Here is a 23,100-nt window from a genome sequence, read left to right on the forward strand (position 1 = left end):
AAATTGGTGTCGGATCCAAAGTTTCTCAAAATTTAGGCATATTTTGATCCAAGATTTTGGTTCAAGCTCTTTTATACTAATATATACACATGCATGCACAAAGAAAAACATTCTGTGTGGGATTTGTAGTAGCACTTAGCATTGGCCTAATTTTGTGCCAATTGAAACAAATGGTAAAACTCCAATCAACTTGAATAGAAGCAGATTTGGATCAACGTTGAGCCCTTTTGAAAATTCCATTTGCAAAACATCCATATTAACAAATTGTTGAGGTGTTGGTTTTAATTCAGGAACAAAGAGGCACCATCAGGATTTTAAAGAAACCTTATTGAGGGTGCAGGAACAAACCGTCCTGATGTGCAGAAAGAATAGAAAATATAGCAGGCAACCAGCTTGGCTTAACAGAGAAATCTTCAGTGAGCTTAAACACTGAAAGGAAACTTACAAGAAGTGGAAACTTGGACAGATGACTAGGGAGGAGCATAAAAATATTGCTCGAGCATGCAGAGGTGAAATCAGGAAGGCCAAAGCACAACTGGAGTTGTGGCTAGCAAGGGAGGTAAAGGGTAAGAAGAAGGGTTTCTAGAAGTATGTTAGTAACAAGAAGAAGGTCAGGGAAAATGTGGGCCTTACTGAATGGGGGAGGCAACCTAGTGACAGGTGATGTGGAAAAAGCTGAAGAACTCAATGTTTTTTTTGCTGCTTTCTTCACAGACAAGGTCAGTTCCCAGACTACTGCACTGAGCAGCACAGAATGGGGAGGAGGCAAGCAACCCTTAGTGCTGAAAGAACAGGGTCACGACTCTTTAGAAAAGCTGGATATGCATAAATCCATGGGGCCGGATGCAATGCACCCGAGGGTGCTGAGGGAGTTGGCTGATATGATTTCAGAGCCATTGGCCATTATCTTTGAAAACTCGTGATGATCGCAGGAGGTTCCAAATGATTGGAAAAAGGCAAATATAGTGCTCATCTTTTAAAAAGGGAAGGAGGAGGATCTGGGGAACTACAGACCGGTCAGCCTCACCTCAGTCCCTGTTAAAATCATGGAGCAGGTCCTTAAGGAATCCATTTTGAGGCACTTGGAAGAGAGGAAGGTGATCAGGAACAGTCAACATGGATTCACCAGGGACAAGTCATTCCTGACCGATTTGATTGCCTTCTATGATGAGATGACTGGCTCTGTGGATGTGGAGAAAGTGGTGGACGTGAAACATCTTGACTTTAGCAAAGCTTTTGATACGGTCTCCCACAGTATTCTTGCCAGCAAGTTATAGGAGTATGGATATGATAAATGGACTACAAGGTGGATAGAAAGCTGGCTAGATCATCAGGCTCAATGGGTAGTGATCAACAGCTTGATGTCTAGTTGGCAGTTGGTAACAAGCGGAGTGCCCCAGGGGTTGGTCCTGGTGCCAGTTTTGTTCGACATCTTCATTAATGATTAGAGGATGGGGTGGATTGCACCCTCAGGAAGTTTGCAGATAACACTAAGTCAGGAGGAGTAGTAGATACGCTGGAGGGTAGGGATAGGATACAGAGTGACCTAGACAACTTGGAGGATTGGACCAAAAGAAATCTGATGAGGTTCAACAAGGACAAGTTCAGAGTCCTGCACTTAGGACGGAAGAATCCTATGCACAGCTACAGACTGGGGACTGACGAGCTAGGCAGCAGTTCTGCAGAAAAGGACCTGGGGGTTACAGTGGACAAGAAGCTACATATGAGTCAACAGTGTGCCCTTATTGTCAAGAAGGCTAATAGCATATTGGGCTGCATTAGTAGGACCATTGCCAGCAGATCGAGGGAAGTGATTATTCCCATCTGTTCGGCACTGGTGAGGCCACATCTGGAGTATTGCATCCATTAAGGAAAACAGCAAAATAAGAAAGCACAAAGGTAAAGTCTCAACGAGAGAGAGCAGAGTGCATGTCTCCTCCCTGACATACTGCACTGTTCTTCATTACAAAATGGCAGCTGTCACTGCAGACAGATGCCTTAGAAATTGAAAGCATGCGATAGAAAACACAATTAACCAATAGTTAAACAGCTACATACACCACTAGTGTCATTCTGTATGCCCAATCCTTGCATCTGGCTGAGCTGCTCTCAGTGTAGGAACTGGGGGGCGGGAGGGGGAGGGTAGAGGAAGTGACCATATGACATTTTGCCACATACTCCTGATCCTGGGACCAACCAGGGGTCAGTTCAATTCCAGGAGTATGCAAGAGCAGCCTAAGGGCTGCTCTAACTCACGAGGTTTGGTACACCCAAGAGGCCATTATGCTGCCTATGGATTGCCAGAGCACAACACCACTCTCCCCCAGTACACTCCCAACACTGATGTGAGGGGCAGTGAGGTGAGGCACATAGCCAGCTATGCAAGCTTTACACCACCTGGAGATTTTGTGGGGGAGTCATCAGTTGCCTAGTTAGGGGCAAAGGGGCTATCTCCAGGCCAGGATCTGACCTCCTTTTTCCAGTCACTTTCCCTTTCACGTGATTATGCCCTAGATCAGTGTGGGTGTGATGAGATTAAACAAACCCGTTTCTTATAACCTTTTTTGATGTCATTTCTATTGAGATGTGGTTTTATAGTCCCCGCCCCACCCTTCTTTCCCTGCGTTTTGTAAGAGATCCCACATTTGGGGCCTAAGTTGGGTTGACGGCTTCCAAGACATTGCACCCCTCTGCCTGTGAAGTTGAGAGGGCATTGTGCAGATGCAGGAGTTCATCTGTGTGGATCTGTAGTTGCACGATTGGGTCCCACGTTTCCACAGCAGATGTCTCTCATCCCCCTTGTGCACATATCTGTGTATTGCAATAGATTCCTTCTGTGAGATGATTACAAAACATACAGTATACATAGAAATATTAAAATGCTGAATATGTGTGCATTTAAGGCTATAGGATACATCTGCATTATTTGCCAAGTAGCATGTTATATTGCTCAGTGCTGCTGAAATCCTTGTTATAATCCTTTTGTTATTCAACCCTTTGCCTTCCCCTTGTATTCATCTAGTTTGTTGGGTAACCCATTCTCATCCAGTTAAGGCGCGGGAGAGATTTTTCAGAGGCTGCTGCCTCCATTTCCATTTTGAAATCTGTTTATTTTTCTTTAGCAAATATGGCTGCATTTCAAAGCGTCATTTCAGAACAAATAAAAGTGGCTCAATGTGGAGCAGGTGCTGTCAGAATTTAAACAAGAGAGCTAGTGCAAGGGGTGTGAATTGATTTCAAGCTCTCCTCCCCAGTGTTGTGTAACAGTCTCACCTGGAGTCAGCAGGACACATGTCTTTGTTCTGTCCAGCTGCAGCTCAGTTAAGAGTATAGCAGTGTGCCGTGGGAGAGGGTGCTTTGTGAGCTGCTGGGCAGAGTATGGGATGGGAGTAGTAAAACAGCAAGGAACTCTTTGGGAACATTCTAGTTTGGATGTTCTGTTGTTCCCTTTCTTTATGCCTAGGGGCTCCCAGTGTCTTTAAAGATGCAGTAATCTTGGTGGACTATAGTTTATTAGATTGTGGCTAGAAGAGCTTGTAGTTCACCCTTCCTGAAAACCACACTGGGATGATCTCCCTTCTGAGTGCTCTGGGGAAGTGAATTGCATAGAATGAGACAGCCTTTTGTCTGGCTAGAAGATAAAGCTGTGTGATCAGGTGTAAAATTGAGGGACCCTTACTTTCTTACTCCCTCTCTGACCTTTGTGCAGTCTATTGTGTCCGCAAGGTGCCGGCCCCTTTTAGAAGAGCTTATACGTGTGCAAAGTTGGTGTAAAAATACAACTAATAGACAAGCAGGCCAGCTCCTCAGCTGGTGTAAATGGGTGTAATTCTAAGGTTCATGAGCTGATTTATATCAGCTGATATCAGCTGTGTGATCAGGTGTAAAATTGAGGGAGCCTTACTTTCTTACTCCCTCTCTCTTTGACCTTTGTGCAGTCTATTGTGTCCGCAAGGTGCCGGCCCCTTTTAGAAGAGCTTATACGTGTGCAAAGTTGGTGTAAAAATACAACTAATAGACAAGCAGGCCAGCTCCTCAGCTGGTGTAAATGGGTGTAATTCTAAGGTTCATGAGCTGATTTATATCAGCTGAGACTCTGGCCCACAAAGTCAAAAGTGTGGCATTTTACACTTCCTGCCCTGACTTTCTTGTGAGTCCAGTTGTCATGTTACCTCCACTGCAAGGAGCATTCAAGCCCACACTGCACAGGTATAGGGCTGTGGAATATTTTGGCCTACTTCTGTTCCCTTTGAAGGGTAGTACTCAGTCCCTACCACCCAGGTGTTTCCGGGGGATTTAATACTCTTAATATTGAGAACCTTGCTCCTGAAATAGCATAAGCAAAACTCTTAGCACTTTACACTCCTGTAGTGCTCCTATGTTAGCTGATTCTACAACGCTGAGCTTGTTACTACTCTGTATCCAAGGGTATTCGCACCATGTTAGAGATGGATGCACTGCAGCTGGAAATGAAGTGTGACAAGGTAACACTTTGGATTGTGTGTATCCAAGCTAGCATGAGCATTAAGAAGTTGCAGATTCTTGCTCCATGCCATGCTCAGTCACTAAGCCATGCCTCTCTCCGAAGGTCTGGTATTCATGGACTGGAACGGTAGCTATTCTGGAGTTTATGGTCTGGCATGAAGAAGGGAACTGAACCCTTTCTCTGTTTAGAGTTAGTAATGAAGAGAGTTTTCTCTCACTCTGCAGGACTACTTACTGAGCCATCTCTCTGCGAGAGGCAGTGCCTTCTCTCTTTCTTATCTTTCAACAATTGGGTCCAAAGTGGATGTATAAATCCATCCTTCCTGTTTCATTACTGAGCAGTAACGGGTAGCTCACCTGCTGGGACTTGTCTGTCCCATAGGGTTCTCTATTGCTTGTGGTTTCCAGCCTGCCTTCCTAGATTCAGAAGGATGACCTAATCTTCTGCATAGCTCTATATGTGGCGTCCTGGTCTCTTAGAAACAGGATGGTTCCATTGTTACCCGGGGTTCTGCCAACCCAAAGCTTTTAGTAACTTTACTCTATGCAAGGTGGTGTCAGGAAATAAATCACACGGCTGTCCAGCCAATAGATGGACGGGTGCAAACAGTATAAGATGAGTGCTCTTACTTTAAAGCTATACTTTACTTAGGCTCAAGAACTTACACACGTCCACAACAGGTTAGTATCACACCCCCAGCCCTCAATAATTACCGAAGTTTGGGGCGGCTTTCGAGTGGAAATAGTGACGGCTTTCCAACTGGCCTGGTCTTCCAGCTGTCATTGGAGGATCCCAAGGCTGTGTCCAAGAAGAGATCCCACAGAGTCCAAAACTCTCCCCCCATTTATCCTTGTTAGCAGACAATATCACGTCAAGAAAAACACTTGTTGGGCCGACCGTTTCAAAAGCTAGTACGAATTAACCAGATGTGCTCCTACAGGAGCTGAATAACTTGAGGCCCAGACAAACATCTCCCAGAGGACATGCATAAATAAGCTTCTTGGTCTTTTCCTGAAACACAGATCCCAGTACGTCCATCAGAGCATCAGGGAGCGGTGCAGGGTCAGGCAAAGGTTGAGCAAGAGGCTCCCCTCCCTTCCTGTGTTAGTCATGCCAAGGCTGCACAGGCCTGCAGAAAGGTCTACTGATTTTGGCTGCTTTTAGCAACAAGTATGATCATCAATATTACACTATCAAGTGGTCCTTGGCCCTTTTACTGGTCCATCAAAATCTTCCCGTACACCATGATTGTGACTGCTTCCTACTCCGGGTGCTGCTTCATCAGGAAGGTAGGGCTACTTCCATCTGCAAGGAGTATCAAAGGGATGTCCTCCAATTACCTGGAGATCCCTTTTTCCAGATAATGAAACCAGTATTCTTAGTTCTTTCCTGGGGACGAAAAAAGGGTGGTGGGTTTGGGAGGAAGAATGCAGATGCAATCACTTCAGCAATCCTAAATGGAGGCTTAAAACCAAAGGCAAACCTTCCCAACTGGAGCAGGAGGGAGCTTTCTCTCACTTCATCACTGACTGCTCGTGTCTTCGATTTAAGCTTCTCCAAGACCTAACATGCTTCATTTTCCCACTTATGGGGCCCTGTACCATGCTATCATCCACGCTCTAAAGACTACTGCAATCAATGAGGAAACAAGTGTGAAGTCACCATAATTAACATTTTACTCCCTCACTTGTAAGAGTTGGTGGCAATGTTTTTTTAGCTTATAAAAAACCTCTAATCATTTGGATGAGTTTCCTTCAGTTTAAGGAGTGCTTCAAAATATAAACATAAATGACCTGTTTCTGGTTTAACGTGTTGGTTAATGTCAACAGTCACTCCTGACTTAAATACCACCGTATAAATGAGACTGGAATTGCATCTGAAGTCTATGGGAGTGAGCCGTGACACTGAATTAACACAGAGGGCCTGATTATCCTTTCCCATCTGTGAAAATTGGATGAGCTCCACAATGGAGTCTCAGTGGCAGAAGTCAGATGAGAACTGGACTAAACATGTAAGCTGGCTCACAGCTACTCCTGCAGCAGTCAAGAAGGGGCCTCTGTTTTTTAAAAAAGAAAAATTACAAAGTTGCATACCAAAACTCATAGAAACAAAACTGGCACATGTAGCTGAGCTGAAAGTTTGTGTGCTAGGGGGGGTGAGGGTGGAGAGACCAATACCATGTGACTGCTTATCAATCACAACTAACCACCAGCTCAAAATATTCAAAGTTCTGGATTTGAACACGGACACGGACTTCTGAGTGGTTTAACCACTGAGCAATGGGATATTCTAATGGGGATCCCTCAGTCTTTCCTGCTGAAGTTGTTCCACTGTGGATAAATGAAAATCTAGGCTCCCTGCAACCTGGACTTAAATGCCTATCTCCTGAGAAATGGGCAGGGCATAGCAAATTCACACTCCCATTGGCTTGCTTAGGCATTCTCATGTAGTGGCCCATTCGGGTGGACAGATAAGCGACTGGTTCAAGGAATGTGGCAGTCTCCTAGAGGGCACCTGCTTCACCACTGCTTGTCTTTCTCAGGTGTCCGTACATGGGTGACAGCTACCAAACCCAGCTTATCCCTGTGGGAGCTGCTTCAGGGCTGCAGTTCCCATCTCACTACATCATTGGCACCTTTCCCTTTGTGGATTTTGCCTCCCAGCAGGCACTTAGTCTTTCAAAGTGCCTTGTTTCATAGTCTGCATAAGGCCTGTAGCTCATGCTTGGAAAGAGCCTAATACTGAAGTTAAGAATTTGATAGAATCAGGTCTAATCTATACCCACCCCCATGATAACACTACAGGATTCTGCTTGAGGAAGGAGCCTGACCCTGCAGCATGAGTCTTGTGTTCTGCACCTGCTTCCCAGCAGTGCAAGGTCTACCAAGCTCTGAGACGAAATTCCAAGTGGTTGTGGTAGTTTCTACCCATCCAGTTGTCCTAGTTCGCAACAAACTGGGCCTGAATCTGGGACTCTTTGTTTAGCAGCCAGTCCCCTTTACTCCATACATTGAACTATATCTGGATCCAGATACCTTGCAGTTCAAAGCCCTGTGATGTTAAACATCTAGAACAGTCGTTACTTCATCAAGTAAACAGGCACATCTCCCCTAGTCTCCTTTGGAGACACTAAAACAATCACAAGAAGAGCTACTTGGAAGCTTGGCCATAGGAAGATTTTAGAGGCTCATTCTTGGTGTTCCAGTGATGGGTTTTGAGGATGTGACTGAGTAATGGTCTCAACGAACAGTGAAAGCTATGCCCTAATAGGGACAGTATGGAGGACCTGCATAAGGTGAGAGACAGGATGGGAGAAGCAAGGTCTGAGACACAGAGTAGGATTGGGGTGTACAGGGTCTTGCCAAAAAGGATGAAAGTGTCCAAGAGTTGAGTTCAACTCCTCCTTGTCTCCAAACAGCAAGAATAATCCCTGAGAAGCAGGCCTCTGAGAATGCTCCAGTGAACTTGGTGACAACAGAAGGACCTGTGGACTTCTGGAGGACAGAAGCAGAGCAGACCCTTGAACAGAAAGGTAGTACATGGTGGTGGTGCTGGTTGCCCCAGCATCAGTGTAATAGTGGCTTATTCAAGAGCTCTACTGTAGTGCCACACTTGCCTAGAATCGGGGCATGGTCTTTGGGGATGAATGGAAGTTGTCTAGATGTGTGGAAGCTGTGGAGCTAAAATGGTGATGCTCCCTCCCTTTGGGGAAATTACTGGACCTTCCATGCTCACCGCAGGCTTTTAATTGAAAGGAACCTGCCTGATATCCAGCTTGAAGCACACCCGTGCTGTAGGGAAAAGTTAGGGCCTGGATTCTATTTTTAGAACTGGTTATCACTCCTAGCTGTCTCTGGAGGGTAGAACAAAAGCCTGACTGCTTGTGTCCCATGAGACAGCCCCCATGTCTCTTCATGGAGCCGCCAGGTAAAGGATTTGGGATGCACCAATGGACTGTAGGCCTCCTGAAGTAGCAAAGCTTTCCTTTCCTTTCTGCTAAAGCTCAGACTGTGTTTATCGCACAGAAGAAATGGGACTGTGGATGCCAGGTGGATGGATGGATGGATGCAAGGTGGATGGATGGATGTTTATAGCACAGAAGAAATGGGACTGTGGATGCAAGGTGGATGGATGGATGGATGCAAGATGGATGGATGGATGTTTATAGCACAGAAGAAATGGGACTGTGGATGCAAGGTGGGGAGGAGCTTCAGAAGCTGGCAGCTGATGGAGGCTCCTCTCTACAGCAAGGGTAGAATCCTCTCCCTTTGTCCTAGGGCAGGAGCTTGTGGCCTTAAATCTGAGGGTTAACATCAGCAAATAAAAGCCCCTCCTTGGGTGGGATGAGCAAACTGGGACAACGTGAGTCTTTTGTTAAAACTCCGCTTTGGAGGAGTTGAGAGCAGAGCGATGGCTAAGGAGCTTAAAAGCTGAGCTCTCGAATGTTCAATTAGCACCCTTCTGTCTTATATGGTACCGAGCATTAATGCCTCTTCCATCTTCCAGACTGTAATGGATTTGGGTAAAAACTAAACTAACCGCAACAAATGTACCAGTGTGTCCTGTTCCCAGGCACTTCCAGCAGTGGGAATAAAGCAGGAACATACTCACCATTAAGTGGTTGTGGATAAACTAACCTTCTTGGAGGACTATTCTGCTGTGCAGTGTTGATAGAGCATCACCCTTGCATGAACTACTGCTTGATCATCCCCTTCTTCTCCCAGGCTTCTCTTGGACTGGAGGTCTCCTGTCCCAGGAATGGGAGTGAGTGATGGTGGTTGCAGTGGGAGCTGGTGCTATTGCTCTGTGTTTTGTGGGATTGAAGTATTGGCAAAGACAAACACTTAAACAAAAAAATACAGCTCCTTAATAAAAGTATTTTATGTGGCTGGGGGTTAGTGCTTTCTGGGTGCAGAAAGAGAGTCCTTTATGTTCTGGCCCTGCTGTAAGGGACACCTGTACCTTCATGCAGTGGTGTGGGTCTCTTTCCACTGAATTGTGGACTCTACTAGTGAACCTAACTCTTCATGGAGTCGTTTAGGGTGCAGCATGCTACGCTGTCAGCACTCTCTAGCCCTTAATGCCCACATGCTCAGAGGGCTTTCAAACCTACATGGGGTCATAGAGCAAAACAACCTGATTGGAGAAGCCAATCTTGCTATCCCACTTCTTTCCCCTAGGTGGTCAGTCTTCAAAGGTTGGGCATTTCTATAGCCAGCCTTAAGACTTTTGCATTCTCATCCCCTGGTGAGTCCAGGACCACAAAAAAAAATGTGCATGCTATATTGATACAAAGGGCTGTGAATATTCTGCAAGTTCACAGCTGGCCCACTTCAAGATAGTGGTCTTTGAAGATGTGGTGTGTTCATCATGGCTGTCACAATGGCTATTATAATCTTCCTGTTGATGATGGTGTTTCTCTTTCTGAATAGAAGTAAAGCACTTTCCCTCCTCCCCCAACCCCATACCTTGCCCTCTATAAGTTCAGAGATAGGAAGGGAATGTTAATGGCCAAAGATCCACCCATATCTCACCAAAATGAGATGCAGATCAGGCAGATCTTCATTTTACCCTTGGATGGCTTGAGCACTGATGTAGCTAATGACACTGACTCCAGGATTAGCCCTCTGTCTAATGCTACTGAGTTAACTCACCCCAGTAGTATCCGACTGATTGTAGACTAAAATGCTACTGCAATTCTTGATTTCTGGTCTGGTTCAAAGTGTCAAGATCATATTTAAAACACTAACTCGTGGGTCATTTTCGGACTGAAAGTGGAGGTTCTAGAGACTTGAGTCACAATCTTCAGGACATTTGATCCATGCTTTTCCTTACCAGTTGCCTCAGCAGCAGTGCCCGGCGGGGTTTGGCATATGCAGTGGGAGGTTTTAGACTTTTATGCATCTTCAGCTTTTTGTCTTAATGTAACTCTGCCTTTCGGTGACCTGCTGCCACTCACAGTTCAGAGCGAAGGCTTTCTGTTCCTGCTCTGCATTTAAGCTCTCCACAAAGAGTTAGAGGGAGGTGCTAGAGGTGGAAATGGGCAAATTGATGCTAGTAAACAACTTGGGCTTTGAAGGAACTAAATGATTTGGGCTGAGACACCTGCCGTTGCTATAACAGATGAATAAAACTCATGCAGTAATACACACGCTGGAAAGCCTCAGACCGTGTCAACCAATAGCCGAGAAGATGCTGGAGACTTATCAAAGATCGCTGAAGGAAGATGTCAACTTAGTGTACTGCTACAGTTAAAGAAAAGACCAGCCTTTTTTCAACTAAAAGATTGGCTACAATTTCCTAGCATCTCTCCTGTGCTCTCAGAATGTATTTGCTCTTAGTTATCTTTTTAAAGGACATATCTGCATGTGCCAGGAGCTGCACGTTCTATTCTTACCTCTACTCTGTATTGCCTGGCCCAACTCACTCAACCTACCCATCAGTAAGGAACGAAGCTAGCATGTAGTCTTGCAGAGAGCCTGTGCAGTAGCCCAAATGTATGAATGCCGGATGGAAGGTGCTCTAGCTGTGGTAGTTGCTGAGTATCTGAACTTTTCAGTTGTTTGGAGCAAAGGAGAGGGCCTTTCTGCAACTAGCTGGTTTAGGAGAAAGGGTGGAGGGGTGAACAATGCACGAGTGGCAGTCAATCCGGTCTTCCCTCTCAGTCTCTAACTATACGACCGAACAATGTAACAGCCCGATAAAGCTCACTACCATGGGAGAAAAGGGGGCCTATCTTTCTGCTGAATACAGTCTGATTAACAAGTAAATAGCTGTAACTTCACAAGCTCTGAAGCGTGGGTGGAGCTCACGCTGCACCATGTAAATGGATCATCTGCAGGGGGTTCAGGACATAATCTCCTATGGAAATGATCCATTTCTTTAACCATAGTGCTTCTGGGCTTTTCCCTTCCTTCTGCACCATCAGCTGCTGGCTGCTTATATGGTCAAGACAGCAGCCTTGGACTGTTGGCAGGGTACAGCACAGACAGAATCCGTGGGGGCGCAAATGGCCATGCTTGTAGTGGGGGCGAATAGCTCATTATGCACTTACCTGCCTCCCCCTGGGCCATTAAAATGGAACAGCCAGTTCAGAGCTGGGCAGCCTGAAATATAATCCTGATGTGAAAAGCGACTCTGGTAGCAGATAGTGTTGGCTTCTACTGCAGTAAGCTGCCATCTTGGATTTCATGCCATACATGGTGGCTCCTAGTGGAGACACTTACCACACCTTCAGGCAGCTCTTCCAGGCCCAAGCTCCCTTTCCATGCAGTGGGTGAAACTATCCTCTCTGCTCCGAGCATTGGCCATCATTTTATGGGGAGTGGGAGGAGGAGCAGGCTACCTATGTGTCGAAAGCCACTCCGGGTGGTCTCTCCTGTCATGCTGTGACTGCAGCACAAGATACCTACTCTTAACCCTTATCCACAATATTCTGTCACTTATCTGACTGCCCGGGGGCCTTTTAGTGCTTTCCAGTATGGCATTCAACTTCCTTTAGATCCGTCCTGCTGCGGTCTAATGTAACTCCTGAAAGCGCCAATGGGTAGTTTGAGAGCAGCTCTAGTAAGATGTTGAAAAAGGCACCTTGCGATGCAGTGAACATTAACACTACTTGGTCAGTAACAACCTGTCTGAGATGATGAGTCAGACTGTGGCTGTGATGCAGAATATCCATCTGGGGTAGGAGAAAACTTGCCTAATGAAGATGTATTAGGAGCTGCCTCCTTCTTATATAAGGGCAAATGCACTTGAAAAACTCTAAAAGTAATTAAAAAAAAACAATAACGAGGGTCCTGTAACACCTTAAAGACTAACACATTTCTGCGGGCCATCTGACGAAGTGGGTTGCAGGCCGCGAAAGCTTATGCCCGCAGAAATGTGTTAGTCTTTAAGGTGCTACAGGACCCTCGTTGTTTTTGCTAGATACAAACTAACACGCTTACCCCTCTGGAACTCTAAAAAGAGTTTTTGGTGTGGTAATACTTTGAGATCCTCAGCTAGCAGCTGCTAAAGAAGGGCAAAACACTTCACAAACTCTAATGGATTAAGCCTCACAATCTCTGAGTACTATTTTCCCCATTCTACAGTTAAGGAAACTGAGGCATAGAGAGGTGAAATGGCTTACCCCCAGTTGCACAGTGAGCCCCAGCTTTGTCACTGGCTGGAACTGAAGTCTCCTGAGTCCCAGTCACCTGTTGTAGCCACAAGTCATGGTGCCTCATTTGTTGTTCATGTTTATTCAGTGGATTTGCAAAAGCTCCATTGTCAATTACCAGAATGAATTCTCTGATGGCTATGATACCATTAGCAGGATCTATTCCATTCCAGGGAAGTAATGTGGCAAAAGTTTGGGTGTCTCAAAAAGGGAGCATTTTAGGCCATTTTGAGTGTTAATCAATAGGATTTTAAAGACCTAAATAATTGCATGAATTTCTTCTGTTCTCACAACTGCATACAGAAACACACCTCTCACTAATGAACTGTTCAGTGCTGTCTTAAAACCAAACTAAGTTTAAAAGCTACGTTCCCTGGTGTAACTCCAGTGAAGTCTTTGGCATTATACCAGCAATGAATTTGACTTTTAGGGGCTTATAAGGACTGTATATTTTAATTTTTTAATTGGGAACCTCTAGTGCTAATGAATGTTTTAACTATCTGGACAGCTCAGGAGTCTGAAGTCTTCTGGTTAGAGCAGGAACTAGACATTCCTCTGGGGCCAGTAAAGAGGCTATTGCATGGGGTGATCGGGACAAGCAGACCATTGGACCGATGACATGCCAGGCTGCCCAGCTCCCCACCAACTAGTGAGCTGGGGAGGGGACAACCTGACTTTGCACAGAGCTAGTCTTTGGAAGAGGGGGAAGAACATAACTCAGGGAGTCCCTGCTAAAGTGCCCCTAAAGTAGTTCTTGCACTGCTCTGAGCTTTGCTGCATAAATCAGGCAACTCCACCACTCAGAGAGACAGATGTGACCTGGCACCGGCAACTGAGAGCTGGCCAAGATCCTAGGACGATAACAGACCAGAACACCAGTGTGCCCGGTTGAAGTCAGGAGAGGATCCTGCACCACCCAGGGGAGAAAAACAAGATGGGTGTTTGATTTCAGATGGCCCACTGCTGCAACACTACGTCTTGGGACATGCAGCATGGGCCAGGCCATCCACGTTAGGAAGGTGTCGGGGGGAAGCTGTGGTTTGGAGGAGTGTGTGAGCAGGGGGAGGTGGGGAATTGGTTTATTTAGCAATGTTCATTACTAAACCTTAATTGGAAGGAGAGGAATTACTTAGGGTGTCTCAAGTTTATAACGGTGTGTAAAGGGATGAAACTGAGAGAGAGGAATTTTAAACTGGATGCCAGAAAAACTTCCTGACCATGAGATCTCTTACCCTGTGCAATCAACTCACTGGGGAAGCAGTTGATGCCCTTTTATTTCCAGTCTTTTACAAGCTAGACTGGACAAAGCACTATCCAGTACAAATGTATCCAGTAGGAAACAATCCTGTAGTGGCTAAGGGCAGCCAGACTGTGTGAGCTAATAATTCCTTTTCCATTTGAAACAGCAAGGATTGTCTGAAGCTCCTGAGTGCTTCCTTCTATGTACCCCCGGAGAGAGCAATGCAGCAGCAGTAGATCTGGTTGGGAATTGTTTGGTGAACTGGTTTTCCACTGAAAAAAAGTCAATTTGTAGAAACCAAAAGTGTTTGTGAGAAAGGGTGGGATTTTGATGAATTTCTCAACTTGAAAAAAAGGTTTGAAATTGTTGAAACATCTCATTTTGGCATTTTTAAAACAAAAATGGTTCAAAATGTTTTATTTTGAAATTTGAGCTAATTTATCGTAAAAGTATTTAAAAAAAATAAAAGGTTAAAAACAAAAACAAACAAACAAACAAAAAAAGAAATTGTTTGATTGACCCAAACCACATTTGTTTTCAGGTTTGTCTGCGCAAACATTGTTGAGATTTTGACTATCCTGATTTGGGCCAGGAACGTTTTTCAAAATGTTGATTGTTTTCCCAGGCGGGAAATGGTTTTCTGCCCAGGTCTATGCACTAGAGAAGACTAGAGAAGCAAAGTAGCCTCGTAGTTGGAAGCAGTTAATGTTTGTATTCAGAGGACTGATAGGATCGAAATAATAGAAACAGTCCATCCCCTCTGCCTGCCAAAGGCAAATATCATTTGAGTAACTGGTCACAGCATCTGTCTCTTGTGTTTGCAGGTTGCTGGCTCAGAATGACACTGAAGGGGGTCCCTCTTTCAAACTGCTGGGCAGGAGGGGGGACTGCAGTACTGGCCTCTCATCTCCTTCTTCTCCCTGATGCTTTTGTTCTCTGCGTTAATTCCCTTTGGAAGGGATATTTTATTCAGCAGCCCCCGCTGTGCCAGAGCCCACAACAGAAGTTTCTCAAAAGCGCTCCATCAACAAAATGATAACAGCTGGTCTTTGAAACTCTGGGGGCCATCGTCTGAGAGGTGGTGGTGGGGAATGGGGACGGGAGTGAGGGGAGCCAGGAAATGCACTGTTTGTTCGGAATAATGAGGCAGAAATGTGACACGGGGTTTTTATTACAAATAATAGATGGAGAACTTCAAACAGCAGCAGAGAGTCATTAAAAAAACAGCAACAGAGTTAAATAAATGCCTAATTAGCAGGTACCATGAAAATGGAATTTACTGCTCCAGAGCTTCTTGAGGGAGCGTCAATACATTTACAGCGGGGATTTTTTTTTTTACTCAGGCACACAGGCAAGTGTGAAGGTGCCCAGCCCACTCCTGGTTTGGATTTTATCGGAGGTGGCTCAAAATCAAAGCTCTGCCTGCTGGAGGTGGGGCTTCCTGGGATCGCTCTCCCAAGGGCACCCTGGCTCTTTTGAAGGAGAGAGAGAGCACACCTGCCACAGCCAGGTGTGTTTGAGTTCAGCCTATTTCTGTCTATGTAAATGAGTTGTGTGCGGTTTCCTGTGTACATGTATGAGGGAGAGGTATGTGTGACGTCACTGAGGTGTGTGTATATGGCTTTGTGAGTCATGCAGATGGAGGAGAGCTATGTATGTGGCTGAGCTGAGTGCAGGCCCATGTCTGTAGGTAGGTGTATTTGAGCTGTGTACAGATCTACTATACCAAATGACAGTGAAGTCTGTGGCCCGACATTAACACCAGAAGTGTCACAAAACCCCGTAGAAAGAAACCCTACAGCTCCATATCTTCAAAAATACCCACAACATTACATATTCATACCTGTCAGGAATTTTCCATTGGAATGATTTTGTGATGGAAAATGGAGTGTCAGTGTGAATTAGTTTAAAAACAAAATAACCCCGCATTTCTCCATGGCTCACTGCCTTATGGGAATTGTAATTCCAGCATCTGTTCTCTCCTATGGGCCAGGGTCCCTGGAGAACTACAAGCCCCATATGTCAATGCACTAATTCCCATCTGAACTGAACTGTATGTGACTCTGGGTCATTAATGGGAGATGTAGTCTCACCAGGGACAGTAGCCTATAGGAGATTAAAAATACCAAAACAAAATGTTTTGTTTGACCAGAAATGAATTTTTTCTGACTTTTTTGATTCACCAAAAATTTAAAAAATAATAATTCGGTTTTCTCTTGACTCCAACTGCAATTAAAAAAAAAAAAAATAGGCAGAACGGCTAGCGAACCAAAAAAAAACCCCCAGGTTTTTGCCCAGCTCTACTGTCTAATGTGAGCTGAGCAAATGAAACAGACCTGTTCTACTTCTGTGACCAAAAGAAAAGGAAATGCAAGAAAGAGAGGTCCTCAGATTATAAGGATTGATAAAGACTTTTCAACAAAATGCAATGACCAGCAGCGGTGCCTAACCCTGGGGGAAATGAGAGTGACCGCAAGATGGCATCATGCTATTGACATGCCCATTGGATCAGGAATCGACACTCATGAGAAAGGGACGCAGGCGATAAAACCCCAACCACCGTTTGAAGCCCTATTCTGAGAAGACTGTCCCTTCCTCTGACAGTCACTTTTACACTATGGCATTACATGTATTGCTTATCATTCCAATGAAATATTACTGAACCGAACTGTGTGTGAGGGAATGTCATTTGGGGGCTGATCTATGTCTTAGAGAACATGTGTGTGTGGGGGTGTGAGAGAGAGAGAGAAGTTCTCTGTGTGTGAAAGGGGATGAGCTGTGTGTATACACATGTGAGACTGGGAGAGCTGTGTGCATATGTTTCATGCTGTTGAGAGGAATATGACTAAGGGCATTAACCCTTTAGCACGAGCTGTGAGGAATTAATAGGATTAATCAGAGATTTTTAAAACATCTGCTGCTGTGGCTTTTGTGTTAGATGAACCTGTGGGTTATACAAGGCATCTCTGTGTATCGGACTAAGGGTGGTTGGTGGAAGAGAACAAGACTATCTCATGTACCGATGAGGTGCTGCAGGGTATTATCTTCACCGCAAAAGGTATTATTCCTACAAGCAAAGCAATAAAAAGGAACGGGGATTGGATATTGAGGTCACAGAGAGAACCGGCAGGAGGCACCACTTACATGCTAAGAGCAAATATTAAGGGATATAGCGGGGTTTGACTTACAAGGTTATAAAGTACTGCTCTGAAACCACCACACCTTATCTGAGCCTGGCAGTGATGGAGGAGGGAGTCTGTAGTACACTGGTGGATGTGTTATGGCCATAGCCCTGATTCAATATTTCTAGAAGAATTTGTGGGAGGCCAAAATGATTGGGACTCCAGAGCGTGTATTACAAGGGATTGCCCGAAAGGAGCTAACAGCTCTGCTCAGGAAATGCTGGGGCTGGTTTGTTGTAATGATCAGTACAAAGGGGCCTACCTGCTGAGACACCTGAATACCTTGCAAGACGTTCTGCTTTAAGGAATGGTAGAAAGTCAGGATGCTGCAGGCAGCAGGATGTGAGAGAGAGAGCAACATAATGAGGGATCAAATGGACAAACCCAAGGGACTCTGGACACGGAACTCTTTTTGCAATGCAGTGGAAGAGAGCAGCGGAAGCAGGTACATAGTGTATATAAGAGCAGTGGAAATACACTGCAGTGTCACAAAATTCAGCAGTTACAATGTGCAAGGATATGTATAAATCAAGGTGCTCAGATCTAGGTTCAGCCTGTCATACAGTTAGATGGCAGCATTTGGCAAACCAGCCATGGTTATTGCTTGCTCTCCATAAAGGCCCTAAACCTCTGCTACTTTCCTTGGCCTCTCTTTTAGAGGTTTAGAGATCACAGGCCCCACCCAACCTGCCCGCTCTGGCCCACCTGCCACTGGGTAAAACGTATAACACATTGGCAAAGTGTAGTATGTGTCTTCCTCTGAGGCTGCCCCAAAGAGGATAAGTGAATGTTGTCTTCTGCCCTATGTTTTGGAGCTATAGTTTCTGGGGTTTGATCCTTTATCAGAAAATCCATCTGAAAAATTAAGGTTTGTATTTGAACTCCCTTCCGCACTTCGGATTGATTCATGGAGGTCTAGACTCAGCTTTTATTTGAAGGAAGCCTGAATCTTCAAATAAAAGTAGCACAGGTTGGACACAAAGCCATAAACCAGGCTCAAGCTCTCTCAGAAAGTTGGTGAATCACTCTGAACTGTCTCTGAATTTCCATCTTGGAACAAAACCAGGTGAGTTTTGCAGAATTCTGGACTTTGCTGTGAGGTGAGGACACTCGAGAACTGGCTCTAGGATGTACTCATAGAGTAGAATGCAGCATTTGCACCGTACCCTAATTTTAATCTGCCACCATAATGTTGCAGTGAAGACTTGGAATTTTAACGCAAGTTATTTAAATTTACAGAAAAAATGGTAAAATTTTTCAAAAAGTGTGAATGAACATAAAGGTATGTGGTTATGTAAGGGCTCTGATACACACAAAAAGCATTTAAAGGCGTTGCACAAACATTACTGGCATGAATACAAATACATATTCTCATGACATTTTCTCTTCCCACAAACATTCTGGCAAGGAAATATTCCCTGGCGTGAATGATCATGGGAAGCAAACAAAGGGGCCCATGAAAGAGGATAGGTTGGTCTTATTCGAATGAATGTTTGCAAATACTATGTTGCAGTATTTTCCCAAATGTACAAAAGATGTAGAAACTTGGGATTTGAGTAGGAAGTAGAAATAAAGTGTATTATGGTGCCTTGGGAACTAGTTTAGCACCTGAGAGCTCGAGTCAAATCCCTGCTCTGCTACAGATCTCCTATGTCATCTTGGGCAAGTCACTTAGCCACTCTGTGCCTCGGTTTCCCATTTGTAAAATGGGAATAATAGCACTTACCTTCCTCACAGGGGTAGTGTGAGAATAAGTTCTTTAAAGCTTTTGAGATGCTCAGCTACTACAGTAAGGATGGGCATATAAATAACTAAAACAGCTAGATTAGCAGGAGGCAAATCTGATTATATCCTTTTTTAAATTATGTCTTGAGAGCGACTCCTGTAATGCGGCTCATGAAATGGCGGTGCAGCAAGCTAATATGGTCCATTGTGTCTGTAACAGTTGCAGTAGGCATAGCTCCATACAAAATGGAACTCTATATAAAATGGAATTCTATTATAAAGATTAATTAGGGCCACATCCCCCTTTTGGGGTTATTATAAGCAAAGGGTTGCAGTCCCGTGATACAGTAAACCTTGCAAATCAGATATGTGCACAAGAGGAAAATCTTCACTTTGCAAGGACACAGACGGTTCTGCTAGGCATTTTAATACCAAGGTGGGTCTCTCAGGTTATAATTGACTCTAATTAGCACTCCCACAAACTGTGACATTCTTTACCTTCAGCCAAGTGGCACTTAAATATTAGGTGTGAAATTCTTTCCTACCTTTGGAAAACATAAAAGAAAATCACTTTCCATCAGATGCCTCACTGATCACTGAGGCAAAGACATCTGCACACATGCGGAGATTGTTTTTTGGGAAGTGAGTTTTGATCTCTAGAGCCAAATGTTCCCTTGAAAGGGTGCTCGGTAAAACAGAATTCCACTGTATTATCAAGCTATAAATCATAGCAAGAGAAGAGACGTGTGTGTATGAGTCACAGGTCATTGATTCCTTATTCTCCAGAATGAGGCTCCCCAAAGAATTATAAAGAAGGTTTGTAAGAGCTCAAAGACTGCAACATGCCCCCAAGTCAATTCTATTCCTTTAACTACTGTTAATTATTATATTTATTATGTGTATAGTACCATAGGCATGCATAACACTTTACATAATAAGTAAAGACATAGGGTGAAATTCTGGCCCCACTGAAAATAATGACATGGATTTCAGCTAGAGCTGGCTGGAAAATATAAGTTTTTCCATAAAAATCTGAAATATTTTGGCTGAAAACTGACATTTCAGCCGAAACCCCAAATAGTTTCATTTGGAAATACCATTACAATTCCTCCTGGGAGTTGTAATTTGGTTATTAATATTGCCATTCTCCCCCATAAGGTTGTGCTCCATGGTTGATCTACATCTCCCATAATGCACTATGTTCGCCTCTCTTGGTGAGCTACCATGATGAATCATGGGAGATGTAGTCTGGCTGGGGAGCCTGGCCCATAGAGAGCATGAAGATGTATGAGGCAACCAAACTATATCTCCCATGAGATACCATGGTGGCATATCCAAATTGAAATATTTTGTTTTTTTGCTGAAAACTGAAAACTTTGGGTTTTGGCTTTTCTTTTTTTGTCAAAAATACCTAAATTGCCGGAGACATCTTATATTTTTCCATGAAAAACAGATTTTATGGACCATTTTAACCAGTTATAAATTCGCCAATAGTCTGGGTGAAATCCTGAAGAGTTTACAGTCTCAAATGATAATCAGACAGGATGCTAGGGGAGCTGTGACATACAAGCAGGTTGGAGGAAAGAACACAGAAAGTAAGATTATGGAGCTGCTTGGGTGGTACTAAGCCCATCAAATTGGTTCCTGAGTCTTTAAAGTTGTTTTCATAACAGCATTTTTATTGTATTTTGTTATTTAAAGGGAATTAATTATAAGTGTTTTTTTGAGAGAGAGATTGTGGGAAAAGGTGGGTTTTGGGACAGGATTTGAAAGAGAGGAAGGTTGTGTGACATACAAGATTGGGGAGGGCAGTCCAGGCATAATGGGCAGCACAGGAGAAGACACAGATGCACGGTGGTAGAAGGGAAAAAGGGGAGAATGGAGGGAGGTGGGATTGGCCATAGAATCCATCCTTTATGGAGAACTTGCTCCACAACCTCAACTTTCATTTAAACAAGCTTATATTTTTAGCCCTCCCTTTTGAGGAAAGCCTAAAAATCATAAACTAACATAAACTGTCTGAGTTTAAAGGCAATCTGCAACAATAGTTCTGAGAGGTGTGAACTGACCTATTCATCTTAATTGCCTTTATGTTGAAACCTAATTACTTCAATTTAAATATCAACATTAGCTATTTCATAGCTGATCATTTTAATGGAAACGTCCAGTTAAAGTGCTAATTCTGCAATCTCAAACTGTCTTCCTCCCCTTGTTGAGTTCCAAAAACCTCACCTACACTCTCTGCAGATGCCACAATCTCCACCTTCTCCTTGATAAATATCAGCAGGGGCCCCTCTATTGATTTAAATGATGCTGACATTCTGTGACAGTGACATAGAATCTAGACTCTTGCTGAAGAATTTTGGTCCATATTGCTCTGAAGCTTTGTAGTGAGGCCTGGCTGGCACAGTACTCTAAAGGAGGCAAGATATACATTCACCCTTATCTCCTCTGCTAGGAATGTTTGTGGCCTTTTCATCTTCCTAGCTCATTGTTTAGGAATCCACATTCCTCGGCCCAGATGTGCTCACCTCCTGTGGAACAAACACCATGTGAGAGAATGAGTTGGCCCTCAGTCCTTCCAGTCACTCCAAAATAAAAGCCACTCCACCTTTAAACATGTCATTGGTAATACTCCTCCCAGAGCTGGTGGGCATGAGCCTGGTATCCTTCAGGGTGGAATAATATGGGTGGCGGAATGAGTGAATGTTGATAATGACACATGAAATCTTCTCCCCTTTAGGTCACAGATTCCAATCCACTCCATAGTGATAATGACTTAAGGTCATTACTATTTGATGGCTGTTAGTGACTCATATGAAATGAGTTGGTGACTCTCAGGGCAGCTCCTAGTGGACCACATGGAAAATCCCCCTGGTTTAAATGGCCCCCTTATTGGCAATCTCAGGAGAAAGACAAGAACTGAATAGGCATTGGAGACCTGTCAGTGTGGAGAGAAATTGGCATTGATATTGTTGTTGTTCTACCCATTTTGTGCATGAAGGACCCCATCACTCTTCAAGCCTGGCAATCTGGTCCCTTACACCAGCATTAAATTAACTTAAGATAACAAACAAACCTGGAGGAGGAAGGGGGTCAAAGAAAACTAGATCAGACGCACAGCAGAAGAAGCCATAATTCTATTTAATCTGATAAACTCAGATCCAAGTCCAACTCAATCCTCATTATAAGAACTAAGATTTGGACTCTTTACAGTGTTTTAGATTGTTTTAATTTTGGGGAAGTAATAACAGCACTTAATGCCTTTCATCTGCAGATCTCACAGCAGCTTACAGAGCCAGGGAAGTTACGGTAATCCTATTGTACAGATGGACTCACTGAAGAGAAATGATTTACCAAAGAGGATGTCAGTAGCAAAGCCAGGAACAGAACTCATATCTCATGAGTACTAGGCTGATGCTCTATCCACCGTAATACACTAGCTAAAATAATCCAATACCATGACAAGTGTCTGAACAAATGTGCTTCCTTAATAAGTCAAAAGATTCCCCCCACTCCAACTTCTAAATGGAATAAACTCCACATGAATCCACTGAGGGGTTTTTCCTGCATCTCCTAGACACACATGATGATGCAATCCAATTTTATCTGATATAGCCTTGTTGATGAGGCATGCGGTATCCCTTAGTTCATTGCAAGTCCAACAAGAGTAAATGCAAGAAACAGACTCGAGCAAAGAAGTTCTATTTGGTCTGTACTTCCTCGAAGTTTAGGGAGGTTTGGATTCTGGGTTTGAGATGCGACCAGCTACAAAATTCAGATAGGAAGCAGGCCCAGACTTCCTCGAAGTTATGTTCTGGGACTTCAGATTCAAAGTTCAGGTTTGGGTCTGTCTCTAGCAAAACCATGATTTTTGTCAGTAAATACAACAAATGTGACTTGAAGACACCTGGCGAGCAGACCTGTGGAATATAAAGGGGATTATTTAGGGAGGCTGGTTGATCCAGACAAACTTAGTCATTCTCACTGGCTTCTAGTCTCAGCCTGGTCTGCCAAGTTTCACTGCACAGTGCCTAAATTCTGACTTTGACGAAGCAATCATGGAGGGTTTAGCAAGGCAGAGTGGCCGCCGTCTGATGCCGACAGAGAGGAACCTCTCCCCCTGGTGGGCGGAGCCAGGCCAGGACCGTCCCTTGTGTGTGACGTGGAGGGGCGGAACAGGAAATATAAGAGGTGGGGCCTGCAGTTTAATTCCTTTAGAAAGAGCCAGGGAAGGAGTCAGACACTGGTGCCAGCCCTTGGACCAGGGACCGCGCTGTATCAACCCCTGCCTCTGGAGGAATACCTG

The 23,100-nt window shown here is 44.3% G+C and overlaps 1 pseudogene; it reads left to right on the plus strand.

The window, feature by feature from the left end:
* Positions 1–3,383: 3,383 nt before the first annotated feature.
* Positions 3,384–9,356, plus strand: LOC137151923 (uncharacterized; annotated as a pseudogene).
* The last annotated feature ends 13,744 nt before the right edge of the window (positions 9,357–23,100 follow it).

The sequence above is a fragment of the Emydura macquarii genome, unplaced genomic scaffold (genome assembly GCF_026122565.2).
Source record: "Emydura macquarii macquarii isolate MOO-44397 ecotype Brisbane River unplaced genomic scaffold, CSIRO-AGI_Emac_v2 contig_1119, whole genome shotgun sequence".
NCBI classification, from domain to species: domain Eukaryota; kingdom Metazoa; phylum Chordata; order Testudines; family Chelidae; genus Emydura; species Emydura macquarii.